General features: G+C 34.0%; 1 long non-coding RNA gene across 1 annotated transcript in view; it reads left to right on the forward strand.

The window, feature by feature from the left end:
- Positions 1 to 18,150, forward strand: part of LOC138708639 (uncharacterized) — a 1,278,266-nt gene extending 1,260,116 nt beyond the window's left edge. Inside the window, exon 5 of the long non-coding RNA XR_011334745.1 lies at positions 18,055 to 18,150. This is a non-coding gene — a long non-coding RNA (uncharacterized lncRNA). The remainder of the gene's footprint in view (positions 1 to 18,054) is intronic.
- The last annotated feature ends 2,270 nt before the right edge of the window (positions 18,151 to 20,420 follow it).

Consider the following 20,420-nt stretch of genomic DNA (forward strand, 5'->3'; position numbering starts at 1 on the left):
CCAGCGCTATACCAACTCGCCAACCAGGTCGACCCAACGAAGGAGAGTTTTATAAAAGCGTAATGAACAAGGTGGCTGAAATAATTTGTCTAATGAAAGTTGTTAATTAATTTTGAAAAAACTGCGGATTTCTCGACTAAATATCCAGAAGAGAATTCAGAAAATTTCTGATTCTGTTCGCGAGGCATATATATTTTGAAAAGCAAGAATATTTGTATATATTTTTAATTGGTTCTTGATTATAGTAGTGACATTACTGATAGAGCAAAGCTTGCGATTTTTATTCGCGGGGTTGATGAAGAACTCAATGTTAGTGCACGAACCACCAGTGGTTGTAGTTTTCATGCCAAGTACCTCTCCCCCGTCTCCTTATTTCTTAGCCTGTCACTCGTGTGTAATCACTGCCGTTCGAGTTTTGGTCACCGCTGATGTACAGACTGCGTGTCATAAATTATTTTGTGCGAGATCGTGCGTATTTGCTTGTTTTCCACACAGAACCAATACGCGGTAAGTGTAAATACCACATTCAGTATTCCCAACGTAACACACATAACAATTTCCCTCTTCTTATCGCTTAAGCGCGACATTCATTTTACTGCTTTAGGCTTTTAACATATTATTTTTAGAGACGTTTAACATAGTAATAATTATAAATTAGAAACTTACCACTGCAATTTCACCTAAATTGCAATGTTAATTATTGTTTTTAAATATTTGCAAAAATTAAGTAAAGTCTACTACTCCACGAAACGTATTGTATTCCTGATACAAGTAACATTAAGGAAGCCGTGAAAAAATCAACAAGATTCCAGATGCGGATGTTATTACTGCAATGTGTTATATAAATAATATTGTTAAAATATTAAAATGAAAAATAAATCATTACATAACCTTACCGTTTGTTTTAAGTTCGCATTTATAGACTGGGGAAAAAAAGACAGACGTATATCACGGACTGCTGGAGTATAGTAAACACAGAAAACATTTTACAGCAACAATGTTGAAGAAAGATATTTTGGTTTTCCGAAGTTGCCGTCATTAAAGAGAAACCAATATGGAGATTGCATTGCAACTAATTATAAATTCGTCTTTCAGGTATGTAATAAACGATCTTCGCACAAAATAATGTACGATACACGAGCGGTATGTTTGTTTTCATGTTCTCGGAAATTAAAAAAGCTCAACTACGTTTCGCTTTTTCAATCTTTTCCTCGCCCATGAAAACGTCAACATACCGCTCTTGTAACGTATATTACTATTATTAAGTTGCATATTTTGAGAATAGTAGAAAGGAAAAATAGAAGGTTCAAGGAAACTGCCGACAAATAATTTAGGTCTAATTAAACCATTATTATTATTATTATTATTATTATTGGTATTATTACTACTACTACTACTCTACTATTATTTATAAAATTTATTTATTTTACTTATAACAAGTGGTTTAGCTCACTCAATGTTTCCCAAAAATTTGGCGCCACTGCGTACAAAGTCATTTTGCGTGGTCAAGATAAATGGGACACTCTGTATAATTACGACAGGGTAAGAGAATGTAGAGAATTCAAGAAGCGGAAATTTTGTTACTTTAAGTAAGAAAGCAATCTGTATAAATGTGATGATTTACGATTTAACAGATCATTCCTTAAACTATAATCATTACTGTTTTAATTTCTACGTAATAGATATGGTGAGAAAATGTCTCATTTCACGAAACTCATTTTTGCAACGCTTTGAAGCGAGTGGTTGTGATCGGTTGCCCTGCTGTTTAATTCCAGCGCTGCTCAACGCCGCTCGATACGTGGGGGGAGGCGTCGACAGAACTGCTGAAGTAGCTTAACGCAACATGCAATTGTCAGCCATTAGTATGCTAATAGGGACACGCCTGCCATAATGCAGTCACATAAACACTTGATGCATGTCACGGGCTCTTGACCTGCTGCAACTCGCAGCCAATTGTTGTGCCTGCCGCGTGGTTCGCAGCACTCGGCGGGAGGGCGGGCATTCCTCTCCGATGCCCTGCTGAGTAGTATATGACACTGAATTGTTCTTATATCCTAGAGATTACTTGTGCACACATTTCTATGCAAACAGCCTCAAGTGTAAATCCCGACTAGGATAATCAATGCAATTTCTGTACCGGCTGCCATTTCTCAGTCGAGTGTCGCCGGTTTCAAGGCCGTCTCTCACTCCCCTAATTCCTGTCACATGTGCTACACTAGGTTATTCAGAGAATATGACGGAAACATGGAAGTATGATATACTATCGTTACAGAAGATGTTATATCAGAGTCCATTTCTTTGTACTTTTAGAGAATTGCTTATCTTTCTTCGATAGGATTCTAGTAATAGTACGTTACAAGAGCGGTATGTTGACGTTTTCATGGTCGAGGAAAAGATTGAAAACGCGAAACGTAGTTCAGCTTTTTTAATTTCCGAGAACATGAAAACAAACATACTGCTCGTGTATCGTACATTATTTTGTGCGAAGATCGTTTATTACACACCTGAAAGACGAATTTCTAATTAGTTGCAATGAAATCTCCATGTTGGTTTCTGTTTAATGACGCCAACTTCGGAACACCAAAATATCTTTCTTCAACATTGTTGCTGTAAAATGTTTTCTGTGTTTACTATACTCCAGCAGTCCGTGATATACGTCTGTCTTTTTTTCCCCAGTCTATAAATGCGAACTTAAAACAAACGGTAAGGTTATGTAATGATTTATTTTTCATTTTAATATTTTAACAATATTATTTATATAACATATTGCAGTAATAACATCCGCATCTGGAATCTTGTTGATTTTTTCACGGCTTCCTTAATGCTACTTGTATCAGGAATACAATAAGTTTCGTGGAGTAGTAGACTTTACTTAATTTTTGCAAATATTTAAAAACAATAATTAACATTGCAATTTAGGTGAAATTGCAGTGGTAAGTTTCCAATTTATAATTATTACTATGTTAAACGTCTCTAAAAATAATATGTTAAAAGCCTAAAGCAGTAAAATGAATGTCGCGCTTAAGCGATAAGAAGAGGGAAATTGTTATGTGTGTTACGTTGGGAATACTGAATGTGGTATTTACACTTACCGCGTATTGGTTCTGTGCGGAAAACAAGCAAATACGCACGATCTCGCACAAACTTATATTAAATTAATTCTAATCATTTTACTAGCTATCTCAAATTGATTATAATTGATTGAATTACATAGCTTGGATAAAAAGTAATGGCAACACTGCTGTCACGTGACGATGGTGCGTTCGAGAGCTGCCAGCTGTGTGGACATGAACAAGGACTGTTAGATGAGTTAGTGCAGCCATCGGCGACAGTACTCTGTCAATCTACTGCAGTGTGTAGAACTTTCACTTTCATAGGGATAGTGCGAGCGCCCTAAGACCATCCTTACAAAACTAGAGCAACGTTTCTGGATCAAAATTGAAATGACACCAGGTCATAGTGCACAAGAATGTTTTCAGGGACTGCGTGAAGCATGTGGCGATGCAGCGTTGCCATATCGCACAGTTGCACGATGGGTTAAAGCGTTCCGGGAAGGCCTTGTTGCACCGGTACCAAAGGGAAGGTGACGACTTTCTTGGACGAATCGTCGCTATGGACGAAACCTGGACTCGCTCGTATGAACCAAACTTGAAACGCCAATCAAATGAATGGAAGCATCCCGGTTCTCCTCGTCCAAAGAAAGTGCGCCCTACACAAAGTGCTGTGAAGGAGATGTTCATTGTGGCGTATGACATTGATGGGGTAATACTGCACCACGCTGTACCTCCAAGACAGACGGAATACGCGGACTACTGGAACATCCACCGTACTCACCCGATATGATCCATGCGATTATGATCTTTTCACCAAAGTGAAAGAACCACTGCGAGGGACCCGGTACAATACCAGAGATGAAATTATCCGTGCTTTAGGGCGGTCAGTACGGAACATCAACAAATATGGACGCGCTGATGGTGTACGACGCCTTCCAAACATTTGGCAAAAGGTACTAATAAGGGGGGCGACTATGTAGAAGGTACGTAAATGTTGTACCCCTGTGAATGAAGGCATGTCAGAAATATCGAACTGTTGCCATTACTTTTCATCCAACCCAAGTAAATTAGCTCTTAAATTAAGTTACTACATTATCTTATAGCTTTATTTAAATTTAAATAAACATGTACTAGTCGTTAGAACTTAACTGAAGAATATTGTTGGATAATGTTTTAAGGGTACTGTAAATATTCGTAATTTAAATATGTATTGTATTTTAGTTTTGGAATTGAACGGGTTACATCAACTGCTTGTCTATGCGGATGACGTGAATATATTAGGAGAAAATCAACAAGCGATAAGGGAAAACACGGGAATTTTACTGGAAGCAAGTAAAGAGATAGCTTTGGAAGCAAATCTCGAAAATGCAAAGTATATCGTACGAAATGGAAATATAAAAATTGGAAATTTATATTTTGAAGAGATGGAGAAGTTCAAATATCTTGGAGCAACAGTAACAAATATAAATGATACTCGGGAGGAAATTAAACACAGAATAAATATGGGGGAAATGCGTGTTATTATTCGGTTGAGAAGCTTTCATCATCCAGTCTGCTGTCAAAAAATCTGAAAGTTAGAATTTGTAAAACAGTTATATTACCGGGTGTTCTTTATGGTTGTGAAACTTGGACTGTCACTTTGAGAGAGAAACATAGGTTAAGGATGTTTGAGAATAAGGTGCTGAGGAAAATATTTGGGGCTAAGAGGGATGAAGTTACAGGAGAATGGAGAAAGTTACACAACGCAGAGCTGTACGCATTGTATTCTTCACCTGACATAATTAGGAACATTAAATCCAGACGTTTGAGATGGGCAGGGCATGTAGCACGTATGGGCGAATCCAGAGATGGATATAGAGTGTTATTTGGGAGGCCAGAGGGAAAAAGACCTTTAGAGAGGCCGAGACGTAGATGGGAAAATAATATTGAAATGGATTTGAGGGAGGTGGGATATGATGATAGAGAATGGATTAATCTTTCTCAGGATAGGGACCAATAGCGGGCTAATGTGAGGGCGGCAATGAACCACCGGGTTCCTTAAAAGCCAGTAAGTAAGTAAGTAATTACGTAAGTAAGTATTGTATTGATTAAGGTTGGTTGAGTGTAAAAGTGGCCTGAAGTCTGCAAACGAAAATAAATCATTCTATTTTATTCTATAGGAACCAGGGATATTTTCGATGTCCGATAACCTGTTTCAATATATTATACTGGATGATTCACGAGGAGTTACCGCCATTTACGGAAAATAATCCCGAAGACATTTTGAGTCGGCCTCGGTAGCGTAGTAGTTGGTATAGCGCTGGTCCTCTATGCTCGAGGTTGCGGGTTCGATTCCGGCCTAGATCGATGACATTTTAGTCCACGCCTGTGGAGGAACGGTTAGCACGTCTAGCCGCGAAACCAGGTGGCCCTGGTTCGATTCCCGGTCGGGACAAGTTAATTGTTTGAGGTTTTTTCCGGGGTTTTCCCTCAACCCAATATGAGCAAATGCTGGGTAACTTACGGTGTTGGAGCCCGGACTCATTTCACCGGCATTATCACCTTCATCTCATTCAGACGCTAAATAACCAAAGCTGTTGATAAAGCGTCGTAAAATAACCTACCGGTACTAAATAAATCGATGGCATTTAAGTATGTTTAAATGCGACAGGTTCCTGTCAGGAGATTTACTGGCTGTGAAAGAATTCCTGCGGGAGAAAATTCCGGCACACCGGCGACGCTGATATAACCTCTGCAGTTGCGAGCGTTATTAAATAAACCATAATTTAAAAAAATATATTTTGAGCAAAAAAAGTTATATAAACATGGGTTCTATTCCCAATATTTTCAGAGTTACATAATTTGAAGTTTAAAAGTCATGTTGAAGTTAAAGTTCAGATAATTTCAATGATAACAAAAATTATATTACAATTTCAGCCAACAACATATCAGATTGGTACAAAACAAGTTTTATTACATTGATCACATTATTTTGACATATGATAATGTTCCTATACTGTTTTATTTATTATGTGAAATTTATATTTTAAATTTCACTTGTGTTCAATTTGTCTAATTTATTGTTTCCATCTGATGATGATTTCTTGTAAAATCTAAAATATTCGTGGATGCAACTAAGAATTATAATGTGATCATTGTAACAAAACTTGTTTCTGTACCAATCTGATAAGTTGTTGACTGAAATTATAATATAACTTTTCTTATCATATAATTTGAAGTTGTTAAAAATATATTTTCTTGTTTTAAGGTAATAGAATATTAAAATTGGAGAATGAACTACTCAAAAGTATAATTTACTTCATTGGATAATATTCTGAAACTAAAAATGTGTTTTGCAATTCATTTTGAGGGAATTTTGAGATAAGTCTATGAAAATTCAATTATATAGATTTAATATTTTGTACGTCATTGACTTAACATGCCATATACCAGGTATTATTCCTTTATATGACATTTAAAAGTTCGCATTAACGTTTTCATCGCTCTTGATTGTGATATCATCAGATACGTTTGTTGTTTTACAAATTACATACCGTTTGAATATCAATGTCAATAGAGATAAAAAACTTAAAAGTTGAAAGTCTTCTTTCTTCTTCACTTTATGGTATAGGCAATCAAATGGCTGTTCCGTCTTCAAAGTCCTCCAGCCATCGTTTCCTAAGCCTGCCCACCGATCTTCTTCCTTTAAGATGATATTGCATTATTTGTTTAGTAAGTCTGGTATCTGGCATTCTATCGACATATTCTTTGCAATTTTGTTTATAATCTTTTAATCTTTCATTTTATTTAAAAATTGTTAACTCTTCTCTTATGTTTTCATTTGTTATTAAGTTTCTCTCCGTACATCCCTTCACATTTCTTAGAAATTTCATTTCTGTCGTCTGTATTTTGCTTTGTTGCTTCTTGGTTAATGTCCAAGGTTCACTTCCGTATGCCAGTGCAGGTACGGCCAAGACTTTATAAAACTTTAATTTTGTTTCTTTACGTATTTTGTTTCTAAATGTTCTATTAATTGTTCCACATACTCTTTGAAAATTACATATTTTTTTGTCCATGTCATATTCTTTATCAAAGGCAACATCACTTCCCAGATAATTAAAATGGCTTACCTGTTCTATGTAGCAGTTATTTATAGCTATTTTTGTTCTGATCGATTCCTTGCCTATAAATGTCATTACCTTTGTCTTTATTCGGGAAATTTTCATATTATATAGTTCTTCAATTTCATTAAGTTTAAAAAGAGAATTTTTTAGGGCAGACTCACTATTCTGAATAACAACTAAATCATCGGCTAATAACATTATATTTAGAAAGTTATTCTTTGAAATTTGAAAACCTACATTCACTAGCTGTTTCCACTTCCCCACTAGATCGTCTATATAAATACTAAAAAGTGTAGGTGATAAAGTACACCCTTGTCTGACACCCTGATTAGTAACAATTTTTACAGAAGTTTTACCATTGTTTTTCACATTTATTTTTGTTTGGGAATAGAAGCATTGTATCATTCTTACAAGTTGTTGGGGATATCCTCTTTCTTCCAATATTTGCCACAATTTTCATCGGTAAAAAATTTAATGTATATTTTACAAGCCTTCATTTATTTGTTTGTGATCCTATTAAAAATATTACTTACTTACTGGCTTTTAAGTAACCCGGAGGGTCATTGCCGCCTTCACGTAAGCCCGCCATTGGTCTCTATCCTGAGCAAGATTAATCCAGTCTCTATCATCATATCCGACCTCCCTCAAATCAATTTTAATATCATCTTCCCATCTACGTCTCGGCCTCCCTAAAGGTCTTTTTCCCTCCGGCCTCCCAACTAACACTTTATATGCATTTCTGGATTCCCCATACCTGCTACATGCCCTGCCCATCTCAAACGTCTGGATTTAATGTTCCTAATTATGTCAGGTGAAGAATACAATGCGTGCAGCTCTGCGTTGTGTAACTTTCTCCATTCTCCTGTAACTTCATCCCTCTTAGCCCCAAATATTTGCCTAAGCAACTTATATTAAAATATTAGGTGATTAAAATGCAAATATTGATATAATAACGTACATGAAGATTTGTTTACAATTCATATACAATTTTAGTTTGTTTGGTATCATATAAAATCTATGTTCTGTATTATGTTGCTGCATGTGATCATAGTGTTTTAGTGTTATTGAATGTTTATTATGTACATTAGCTCTCACATATTAGTATTATAATATGAATGTGGGTAGTTGTGAGTCAATGTTGATATGCTAGCTGAATATGAGAATTATTAAGTATTTAATAATATAAATAATTCCTCGTATGAATATATATATATATATATATTTTTTTTTTTTTTTTTTTCATTTTTTATGTTTTCTTCTATTTGGTGGCGTAGTATTTCGATATCATCAAAATATTCAAAGCTAAAAATGAAAAAAATAATATAATTTTTGTACTAATTTCATTAATTAAGATAATCATTAAATAAACATTATAATATTAAATTAAATAATGAAGGTTTTATTGAACGTGTGTAATATAATTATCAGGGAACGGATTTATATGGACTAAAAATATATGAAATATGTAAATATATATGTAGTTATTTTTACCAAAATATGGAATTAAATATGGATTTTTACCAAAATATGGAATTAAATATGGACTTAAAATTATAAAAAAATGACTATGTACGTTAAATATTGGTACATTTTAATCAAACTAAACAAAAAATATAATGGACGTACCTTATCTTCCAATGTAGTTTCAACAAAACACAATTTTTATTGTCTGTTACCATAACAATAGGTTACAAACATTTCTTTCAAGTGCTGAAAAGTGAATCTTCTTCTATTGTCTCTGAGGATAGATTTATACTGACTAAAAGAGCGTTCGACGTCACAAGAAGTAACTGGTACATAATTCAATTTCACAATGTCTGCTGGGGATAAGTCCAAGTTAATCTTCACTGTTGATTCACCACTCATCACAGCAACAACCTTTTGTAGTTCTTCATATCCAGGGTTTTTTGAAAGTACAGTGTCCACCTTAGCTCTTACTGCATCTGCAACTTTACCTCTACCACGATTCAGTTGTTCCACAGTACTATTTATAATTTCAAAACTTTCAGATAGTGAAAGGTGCCTATTTTGGAGACTTTTGAGCGTTTTTATGATGCATGAAAATGTATGCTGAATGTGAGCTAAGTCATTCTTCACACTTATGTCACAGGTAACTGTTTTCGCAGTATCAATTGAGACTGCATCTTCAGAGTCCAATGCAAGGAGAACATTGTTAATAGAGTCTATATGTTCGGCATAATATTCAACTGCTTCTAGCCATGTACCCCATCTAGTTAAAATTGGCTTTGGTGGCAATGGAATTTCAGGGTACATTTCTTTTAACACGTTAACTCTACTGGGAGCTTTGAGAAATACTTTTTTCACTGATGAAATCAACAAATCTACTTTAGGGAAATTGTCTCTGACCACTTCTGCCACACGATGAAATGCATGCGCCACACAAGTAAAATGAGTCAATTTAGGATATACAACAGATAATGCTTGTCCAGCTTTGACCATATAAGGGGCAGCATCGCTAATAAAGAATAACACATTATCGTACATAATACCCTTTGGCCACAGGATACCCATAGCTTCGTTGAACAGTTTAACTATAGTTTTGTTATTGCACTTTTCTAGAACATCACAATGTAAAAGAATTCGTTCAGAATATTGTTCACTTAACAAACCGATAACTACATTACCAACAAGTCTACCTTCTTTGTCGGGAGTCTCATCAATGGAAACCCAAATTGAACTATCTTTAATTTCATCTCTTATCTTCTGTATTGTCTCATCGTAGATGGATGGAGCATACGTCTTCCTAAGTGTTGACTCATCCGGGATTGTATGTTGAGTATATTTTTCAAGGAATTCCCTGAAGACCTTATTCTTTAGTTTGTAGAGAGGAATATCAGCAGAGATGAGAGAACGGCACAGGTCGATGTTAAACTCAGATCTTACATTCGATGTTGTTGGTTGTGTTAAAAACAATTGTCTCTGCTTGGAATTTAGTTGTTTGTTGGCCTGATGTTTACTAGTTGTAATGTGTTGTTGCACCAGGAACTTTTGTGTAGATGATACTGCACACTGACACAAATTACAAAATAATATTTTATTGTCAGTTGATAAACCATCTTCTTTAAATTCTGAAATGTAACTTGTTAGTTTTGATTTTAAATTGACTGAATGACGTACTTTTGGCATATTTACCGTCTTTATAGTATGATTTACAAAACTGAACCTATGTGTACTCTGACTGGCATTTAACTGTTGAGCTGCACAACTGAAGTCTGTTAAAAATTTTAAATTAAATTAATACAGTTTTGTAACTTACTTTCCCATTGTTGATAGGACTGCTAATTTTCAAATAACTCTGATGTTAAAGGGATTACTGAACATGTGTTTAAATCTCTATTGTTGAAATGTATTTTTAAAAGTTAATGGAATTTTGTTTTGTTTTATTGTTAAACCTAATATAATATGGACTGTTTTATATGAAATATGGAAAATATATGGAAATTAACGAAAATATGTACTAAACTCTAAAATATGGAAAAATATGGAAAATAAAAGTAGGATTTTTCAACCCTACACATTGTGAAACATAAAGATAATGCAAAATATAAATTATATTAGCTTTATAAGTAAATATGTATTTACATATAAATCCTTTCCCTGATAATTATCATAATATTAAGTTTACCTCTGATTCGGGTTCTGGCTGATATGTAACTTACATCTATTATCAAGCAGCACATTTCACTTGGTGATATGACGTGTCAGAGGTTTGTATTCATCTGAAGTATGATTACTGTAAAGTATTATTAGTCAGCGATGTATACAATCTATATGCTTTGCACAAGAAATTGTTTCTCTGTGTTTTTCATAATGATGTAATAAATGTAAATGTGTTTATTTTTATGCTTTGCATGAGGAGGAATTTAAAAAAATCAGAATGGTTTCTATTTATGCTTAGCATAAGACGAAAGTAATGAAATAAATTGAAAGATGCCTATGTTCTATGTTGTCAAAGATCGAAGTGTGACAAACAAAATTTGCCACCGATAAACTACTATTCTATACAGCTCGACTGTGAAGAACCTTGGCATTTATATGGATTGACACCTGGAATGGAATGAACAAGTGAATCACACTTCCAAAAAAAAATATTTTCTATTATTCACTCATTAAAGCGACTGAAGCACTTTCTTCCTGATAAATTAAAATTAATCCTTGTACAAACATTCGTGATGCCACACTTCGACTACTGCGATATTATATTTAGTAACCTAAATACAAATTTGAGCAGCGGGCTACAACGTGTGCATAATGCGTCGTCCGTTATATTTGCAATATTCGTAAGTATGATCATGTTTCCCCGTCTTTCCAAACTCTGTCTTGGCTAAGGCTAAGCGATCGACGAGCTCTGCATTCTCTTGTTCTCTTATTTCACATTCTGCTCACCGTTACCCCAATGCATTTGGCTTCTCGTTTTCAAAATTTATCCGCATATCATCAGCTAAGTATCAGGTCCCATCATAACAATTTACTCATTATACCCTACCACAAGACATCTTTATATTCTTCATCTTATACAGTTTCAGTTGCTAGAAATTGGAACTCGCTACCGAGTGATGTAAAGGGGTTGTTGGACATTAACTTCATTTAGGTCAAAATTACATAAATTCTTACTTAACAAATTAGTTATGATTAATATTTATTACATATAATGAAACTGACATCTGTCCATTCTTATTATTATCATTAATTTCTCTAAATAGATTTACAAAACCTCTAATGGCAATTACATTAATATTTTTATTATAGAAATATATTTTAGATTATATATATATTTTTTTTCTCCCTGTAACATAGTTCTAGTAAGCTTACATTAAATTAATTTTCATCATTTTACTAGCTATCTCAAATCTCTAATTATAATTGATTGAATTAAATTAGTTCATAAATTAAGTTACTACTTTACCTTACAGGTTTACCTAAATTTAAATAAATATGTAGTCTACTAGTCGTTAAAACTTAACTGAAGAATATTGCTAGAGAACCTTTTAAGTGTAGTGTAAATATTCGTAATTTAAATATGTATTGTATTGATTAAGGCTCGTTGAGTGGGAGAGAAGGCCTTATGGCCTTAACTCTGCCAGCGGAAATAAAACATTATTATTATTATTATTATTATTATTATTATTATTATTATTATTATTATTATTATTATTATGTTAAGTATAAGGAGGAAGTAAAAGAATAAAGTTAAATTAAATTTGCTTATCTTAATGCTTTACATACGAAGGATGTAATAGAATAACACCAAAAGTATTTATCTTTATCCTTTTTATAAGGAAGAGGTAATTAAATAAATACTTTTTTTATTATAGCAATTTATACTCTGAAGTGATATATTCTGACATAAGTCTTAACTCAAAATTGTTGGCAGGCCTAATACAATGACAAATAGCAGGAAAGAAAAGAAATTAGAAACATTAGAAATGCTCGCATCACGCAAGCAATTCAAGATATTATTTTACCTATCAACAGACTGTTGTTGAAATATTCTAAAATATACTATAAAAGGACCAATTCGAGCTACATAAGCACAAGCAGAAAATAAGAGAACACAGCCGGGAGGAAGTATCGAACGTGAAATGAGGAAATGTACTGATAGCATGACGTCGCCACGGTATTCCACTAACAACTTGCAAATTCAGTCCTCCAATTCATTGAACATCCATAACACTACTATAGTCATCAATGGTGATAGAGAATTTCCATTATAATCTCTATTGGAATGCAGAGGTCAGAATAGACCAAAACAGCCTCGGCAATAAACCGGATGCAGTGCTAATAGATAAGCAACAACGCAGTACAGTTCTGATAGACTCAACTGTTCCACTGAACACCAATTTGGCAGGCCACAAACTCAACAACAAGAGCAAATATGCAGAACTATTCCTATGCATCGAAGGTAGTGGACATCGACGAAGCATTATTCTGTTTGTGTGAGGGATTTTACCAGAGAATATGATAACTGTGGTAAAAAAATGGAAGATTAAGTTCGTTCCATATAAAATAGAAAATAATTAAAATTGACATAAATCTACGTCATATACTAGTCATTAAATTTTAATGGAAAGTAATTAATGCTCAAAAATTGTGCAGAAAATTTCGTTTCGCCACCAGGAAACGAACGCAAGACTCTCAGCTTGGCGCGCTGAGTGCTCTTACCATCTGAGCTATTCCGAGATCGATGCACAGCGCCAGCCTAACTCTCCAACTTCGTATAGCCATTTTTCTTCATTAATAAGTGTCTTCGTGATGATTAAATAAAGTCATTCATTACACAACATTCAGTAGAGGACAACGAGGCCCTCTAATAAGTATATGTAATGCTTAGATAGTTCAGAATTCAAAATGTCTGCACACTGTGCATAACTTATATTTTAAATAAAATATATTATGGAATATGTTAGAAATTTACATGAAATTATTCAAACTTAAATATTACCCGGAGTACATACCACTGTAACATAATTTATTACTGAAACTATTTCTATTTGCATGCGATTATGTAACCTCTATAATGTTCATAATCGAAAATTTAAAATACTAATGCAAATATGTCATTTAAATACAGCAACTAAAATAAAAGCACTGGTATCCTATATCAAACATAGGCACATACATATAGGATGTTCGGGTGAGTGTGCGACAAACTTTGAGATGTGATACGTAGTGTCAAATGGAATAACTTTTGCTTATAAAACTACATCCGGCGACGCTCTAGCACGAAGCTACATACCGTTCAAAGCAGCCAGTTTTTCCAATGACACTTTTGATGCATACCCTTTCTGTATTAAATACTTGTAATTATATCTCCATCTTTGGTTGCGTAACACTAAGGCGTTTTAGTACTTTGTGTAAACATTATTACTAGTTAGTTACGTATCATTAGGTTACACTAAGAGAATGTAATATGTATGGATGTTTGTGTAAACATTCAGTAATTTGTCTACTATGCTACAGTAACTGTTAAACTTGCTGTTAGTTTAAATGTTCTTTTTCTTTTTGTAAAGATGTACTGATACATGTAATCATTTGTAATACGTACAATTTGAATAGTACATTTCTTATGCGAGAACGTATACTCAATTGAGTTGTATATAAAGGAGAGATGAAAAGAGTCACCTCAACAAAACAGTAGTTAATTTTTCGTTCCACGCATCCCACCTTGCAAATGAGAAAAAAAACTAGTTGAGTAAAATTCTGGGTGAAAATGTTTTCAAGATTATGTAGCTTTGACCAGTACGATTATTTAGTCCTGACAATCGCCGGCAATGTGCGTCTTGGTCAGGCAAGTACATTGAGTTACGTCAAGAGATGTTCAGGTTAGTCTGTTGCCTGCAGTCAGAGCGATCGGATGTCACGCATGCGGTATAGCGTTGTGTTTCCAGTACAGTTAAGCTGTACTGCATTCCTTTACCGACCGCTCGCCCTTATCATTACTCCGGAACTCTCCCCACTACTTCTATTACTTCCCATCTTTCGCGTCGTTGAACTCTCAGGACTAAATAATCGGTCTGTACTGAAGTCCCGCAGGATATGGGTTTATAAGTAAAAGATGTTTCATTAGACACCACTATCACAATTCATAATTTGTCACACACTTACCGGAACACTCTGTATATACGAACACACACACGCACGCACACACACACAGACACAGACATATAACTTCAGATAGTTATTCTTTGAAATATTCCGAAAATAAGTTCAATACAATTTTGCTCGTTTGCTTTTCCTTTCCGAGATAAAAATTGTTTTATATGAAACATTTAATAGCGTCTTTTGTGAAAGCCACTAGTTTAACGCTAGACTGCATACCCTTAGCTTTGGTTGTATACCTGGAGTTACTAGTCACCCCATATATTCTGTTTGGCCTAATGTGTAATGGATTTTATTTTGTATTATATTCTTTATGAATATGTTATGCAAGAATTTTTGGATTATGAAAATGTAATTTGAATTTGAAAAGAGAAATTAACTTTAAAAAATTACAAAATTACAGAATTTCTAAACTTAATAACTATAATGGAAATGTCAGAGTTTTGAAAATTGCTGATAACTGATAGATTATCAAAATTATGTAATTATTTTTATATTTAAAACATAGAGATTGTTGGTAACACAATTATTTTTCACATGAGTTTTGAAAATGTATAACAAATAGTTGGTATATATAATAATAAATTACTGTTTGCTTACAAATTGAATACACTATTTTTAGAATAGACATGTTTATAACAATATTGCATAATTTGGAAATGATGTTAGTATTATTTTTAAGCTTGAAGGATAAGAACACCCTCATTTTGTACATTCAACGCAGATATTTCTCCTATGTTCTGAGCACGACAGTTTGTTGTCCTTCACACTAGACAATTTTGTTTTCCTGTTTTTAGCGCGGGAACATAAAGTAAATCTAGCTTGTTTCTTTTATTTCAATCTATGCCCTATACTTACAACAGCGTTTACATCATCATCATCATCATCATCATCTCTTACACTTACAGCCATCACTAACACAAAGACAAGAAACGGCTATAAAAACTTGCAAACGTGCCTGTATACCTAGGGTTACTAACCACCCTAGGAAGCTCGCGAAACGTGTGTACTGCTTTGAAACTCACAACGAACTGAAGAGTGGAAACTACTTTAAGTAGTGAATGAATACCTGTGATTTGAGAGCTGTTGAAAGTTATCCAAATGTATGGCAATAAACTATAGGTGACGTAGCACCACAGCATGCATTCTAGGGTCAATTCCCGATATGCTCAATAAATTTAAGAGAGCAGTGTATTATGATAATAAATTATTGAAAGAAATTTAGTTTTATCCTTGAAATGTGCAGAAATCTGATTCGAACAAATGTAACTTTTCGTTGTGCAAAGGGATTTTACAATCCTTTTGTACATTAATTATCTACCTTATTACTGTATTTATATTTTCCCTCCTTGACTTTCTAACTGTTCTTCAGCAAAAGTCCATTTCAGTGCCTCTTAATTTTCCTCTTTGTACCCTATTTGTTGTCCACTTCTCCGCTTCGTACAGCATCTCCACTATTGCTTTATAAATTATTTTATAATATAAATTTTGTTTTCACCAATATGTTACTGCTTCAGAGTAATTAATTTAAGTCTACGTAAAGATTAATTTTTGGTCCTACAGAATACGTCTGTTACGGTAACAATTAATATTAGAGAAAAAAAATTCGCTCCGGTGCCGGGGATCGAACCCTTGGTTCTATGTACCAAGCGCTCTAACCATTGAGCTACGCCGAAGTTAAATCCACAGCACCGGATCGAATCCCACTCCTCCAGTGTTTTCCCCTTTCCCACGTAGATTCTTCGAACAACAGTGCATATTACTGTGGAATCCCGGCCACCAAGTAATTTAACTGACTGCGCTCCTTGTACAGGGACATCATTTTAATTTTACTAACATTTTTAATATTAACCTGTCTATACCTTTAGAGAACCGGAAACACCGCTTGCTCCCCCCTCCAATACTGGAGTTCGATGATACTGGCGTAAAAAACAAATCACTCTACTAGGTATAGGAAGGAAGAAAAGTAGTTCATCCATTTACGTAAACTAGGAAATATCGCGATTTTGAGTTTGATAATTTTCATTAGGTTTTTCTTTAATCAAAGTACAGTACTGTATTAAGAATAAGTGTTTTTACTCACGAAGTGAGTTATCCATGCGAACGTATTCATTATGCAGTGTATATTATACTGTCTACAGCACATTAGCGTACAATATAGAGAAAGAAGTTAAATTGAAAAATAATCATAATATGAATATTTAGACACAATTTTGAAAATGGTGGCCGCTTATTTCGATACAGGCTTCAGTTCTTTTGTGCATATTATCGCACTATAGACTATTGCATCTAATTCCAATTACCAGTTTCGTCCTTCGTACTAGTAACTCATGTTGAAATAATTCTGTACCTACTCTACCTACTGTAAATTCAATCTTCACTTCTGCCCGACCCGAAAATATAAAATTACTGAGACATGCTATCTACTGTCCGTCCAAGTGGTTATGCCTCAGGATTGTAGAAAGGGAGGAAATCACGTGACAGTTAATTACTTAACGAGGCCCTTTTATTTAAGTTAAATTAAACAGCTGTATAATATTACGTAGACGTCCAATTCCTAAGAGAAATTAATGTTTTCAGAAAAGAGCTAAGACAGCCCAGCTATTACAGAGGGGCGAGCAGAAGCAGGTGGGGGAAATCGGGATGCGATGTAGGCAAACGGACAGTACCTGTGCGAAAATATGATTCAATATTGAAAGCTTTTTCGTCACTGGAAAACGCGAACATATTTCTGGAAAGTACTATACTCAGTAACTCAGTACTGCTTACTATCTGCGGTCTTGGTTCTGTGTGGAGTTGGAACTTCATTAGTAGAAGGGGTGGGAGTGAAGTACATTCAAAAACTCAGGTACAATAAAAATTGAAGTAAAAATAAAATGATGTCCCTGTATAATGGCAGTTGACAATTTAAAAATGTCAACAACATAAGTGTCGAACTTGGAGTCAGGCCACAAAGGGAAAAACATTGGAGGAGTGGGATTCGATCCGGTGCTGTGGATTGAACTTCGGCGTAGCTCAATGGTTAGAGCGCTTGGTACGTGGAATCGAGAACCCGGATTCGATCCACAGCGCCGGAGAGAATTTTTCTCTTCTAATATTAATAATTAGTTTAACATTAGCTCATTTCCCTTGACATATCCGCCTATATATTTCAAATTTTGATGGTCCACCTTGTTGCAGTACTGAACCCAATTATTTAAATTGTTTAATTTTCTTTATTTTGCGTCCTTCAATTTGGATTCATGATTACTTACAGTAATGTATTCTGTTTCTTTCAGATTTATTTTTAATCCCGAATTCCTGTACTCTTCTACATATTAAACAGTCAGCATCTTCACTCTCTTCGGCAACTATCACTTGGTCATCAGTAAAAAATAAGTTAGACGTAAATAAATTTTCTTTTATTTGGAATTCCATTTTCCCACATTTTCTAGTCTAATGCCTTAATAATAACTGTTTAAAAAGTTAAAAAACGAAGAGGTTTTGGGCTTCTCGGACGAAGATGGAGCTGGAACACAATATAGAAATTTTAATTTAATTTAATTTAATTTATTTAAACTTAAATATACAGAATAAAGAATATAATTACAAAACAAACAAGAGAAATAGAAATAAAATAATACAAGCAATATAAAAAGAAGATACAGTAGTATTAACAAAATTTGAGACCGAATGAGGAGCGCTCGTGCTCGGTCGCAGTTCAGATATAATATTAAAATAAATAATAATAATAATAATAATAATAATAATAATAATAATAATAAAAATAAATAAGTCAAATCAGATAGGAACTATAATATAATTACAGCGGCAATGGAATTATATAATATAATATTAACACTAGAGAAGAATAATATCGCACGTGAAAAGTAGGACTAATATATATTTCAAAATTATCGAATACAAATATAATATAGGTTGATTAATTCATACACATAGGCTATAAATTTATTTAATCAAATTGAAGATATTAACACGTTTCTAATTTTCTTGTTATATGTTAGTGGGTTACATGTTAGAAGTTCTGGGTGTAATTTAGTTAAAGCATTGTACAACCGAGGGCCAAAATTAATGCTATGCTTTTGACCAGCAGATGTGAGACATTTAGGTTCTACTAATGTTGAATTAATATTTCGTCTTGTGTCATAATTATGAAAAAAGTTTAACAACGTATACTTATAAATTTGTTCAATATTAAATACATTAAATTCAGAATAAATTAATTTAGTAGGATAATCGAAACGTCTCTTCAAACAAATTTTAATTATTCGTTTTTGTAGTAAATTTAACGGACTAAGATTAATTTTTGTACTTCCATCCCAAACAATTATACCATATTGAATGATAGACTGAATAATGGCCAAATAAACATATCGTAGAACTCTAATGAGTAAGTAGCATCGAAGATTAACGAATTTATAAATTGTTTTACGAAGCCTCTTACAAAGATAAGTAATGTGATGAGGCCATTTTAAATTCTGATCAATAATGATACCCAGATATTTGACATACGTGGCTTCTTTCAATGGTGGACATTTACAACTTTTGGGATCTAAACAATTATTACTGTGTTTTATTAGTCTATATTTATCGCTAAATTTTAAATTTTGAACACTGGCAGCTGTTAACGAAAAAGGAACTAAAGTTGATTTAGATATATTTAAAGAAAGGAAGTTGGAATTAAGCCATTTTTTAACAATGTTAGCACCTATATTAGCATTTCTATATGCTTCCTGCCAAGAAAAACCACTGAAAATAACTACTGTATCCTCCGCATATGAATAGGTATATAGATCCATTAAATTTTTCTAAATTTATGTTTAGCAGATCATTAACATATATTAGAAATAAAATAGGTCCCAAAATTGTTCATTGCGGAACATCTTGTCATTTTGGTTTGATGTTTGAAATGAAAAGAATAAATTTTATTAAATTGGTTATTTGTAGTATCAGGGAACCATGTCTATGTTTCGTATAAGGAACGAGTGCTTTTTTATTTTTACGTATTTCGGTCAATTTTCATCCATTCTTTGTCTTGATTCTTTTTCGCATAAGTCGATATAAGGAAATGGCTAACCTATATAGAAACATGGGTCGAGGGCAGACTTGTAGGTCCGTCTGTCCAAGTTCTGTCCTGCTGCCCGGTCCTTTAATCCGGGATTGAAGCCCATCTCGGAACAGTAATATGATTTTCTTCTCTCTACTTCCTCCAGAGCTCTCTATAAGCGAATTCGATTAGAAGAGATGGAAGGAGCACTTCTTTCTGTCCGACACAATGCCATCCTCTCCAAGTTTTACTGCTCTTGGGAAGGTTAATCGGCAGCCGACAAGCAATAAAGTCTCTTTATTGAATACACATCATTGCCTGCCGCCATCTTGTATCAAGTTAACGTACCATAAATAAATGAGATATGAGTTGTTGTTATCGCTTCACCGGAACAGATTTTCAGTCCGTTTATCGATCATTATAAGAAGCAATAAAGATGTTATGGCGTCAGTAAAGCGGATAAAATTGCAGCTAATATTAAACTCGTTCATGGAATCGACCTACCTTCCCCCATTCTCAATAAAAGTCGACATTTTGTGGCCCATTCCCCGAGTACATAGATTGCGTTTTCATCTCTAATGGAAACTGAATGTAATA

This window comes from Periplaneta americana, chromosome 11 (assembly GCF_040183065.1).
Source record: "Periplaneta americana isolate PAMFEO1 chromosome 11, P.americana_PAMFEO1_priV1, whole genome shotgun sequence".
In the NCBI taxonomy this organism is placed as follows: Eukaryota; Metazoa; Arthropoda; class Insecta; order Blattodea; family Blattidae; genus Periplaneta; species Periplaneta americana.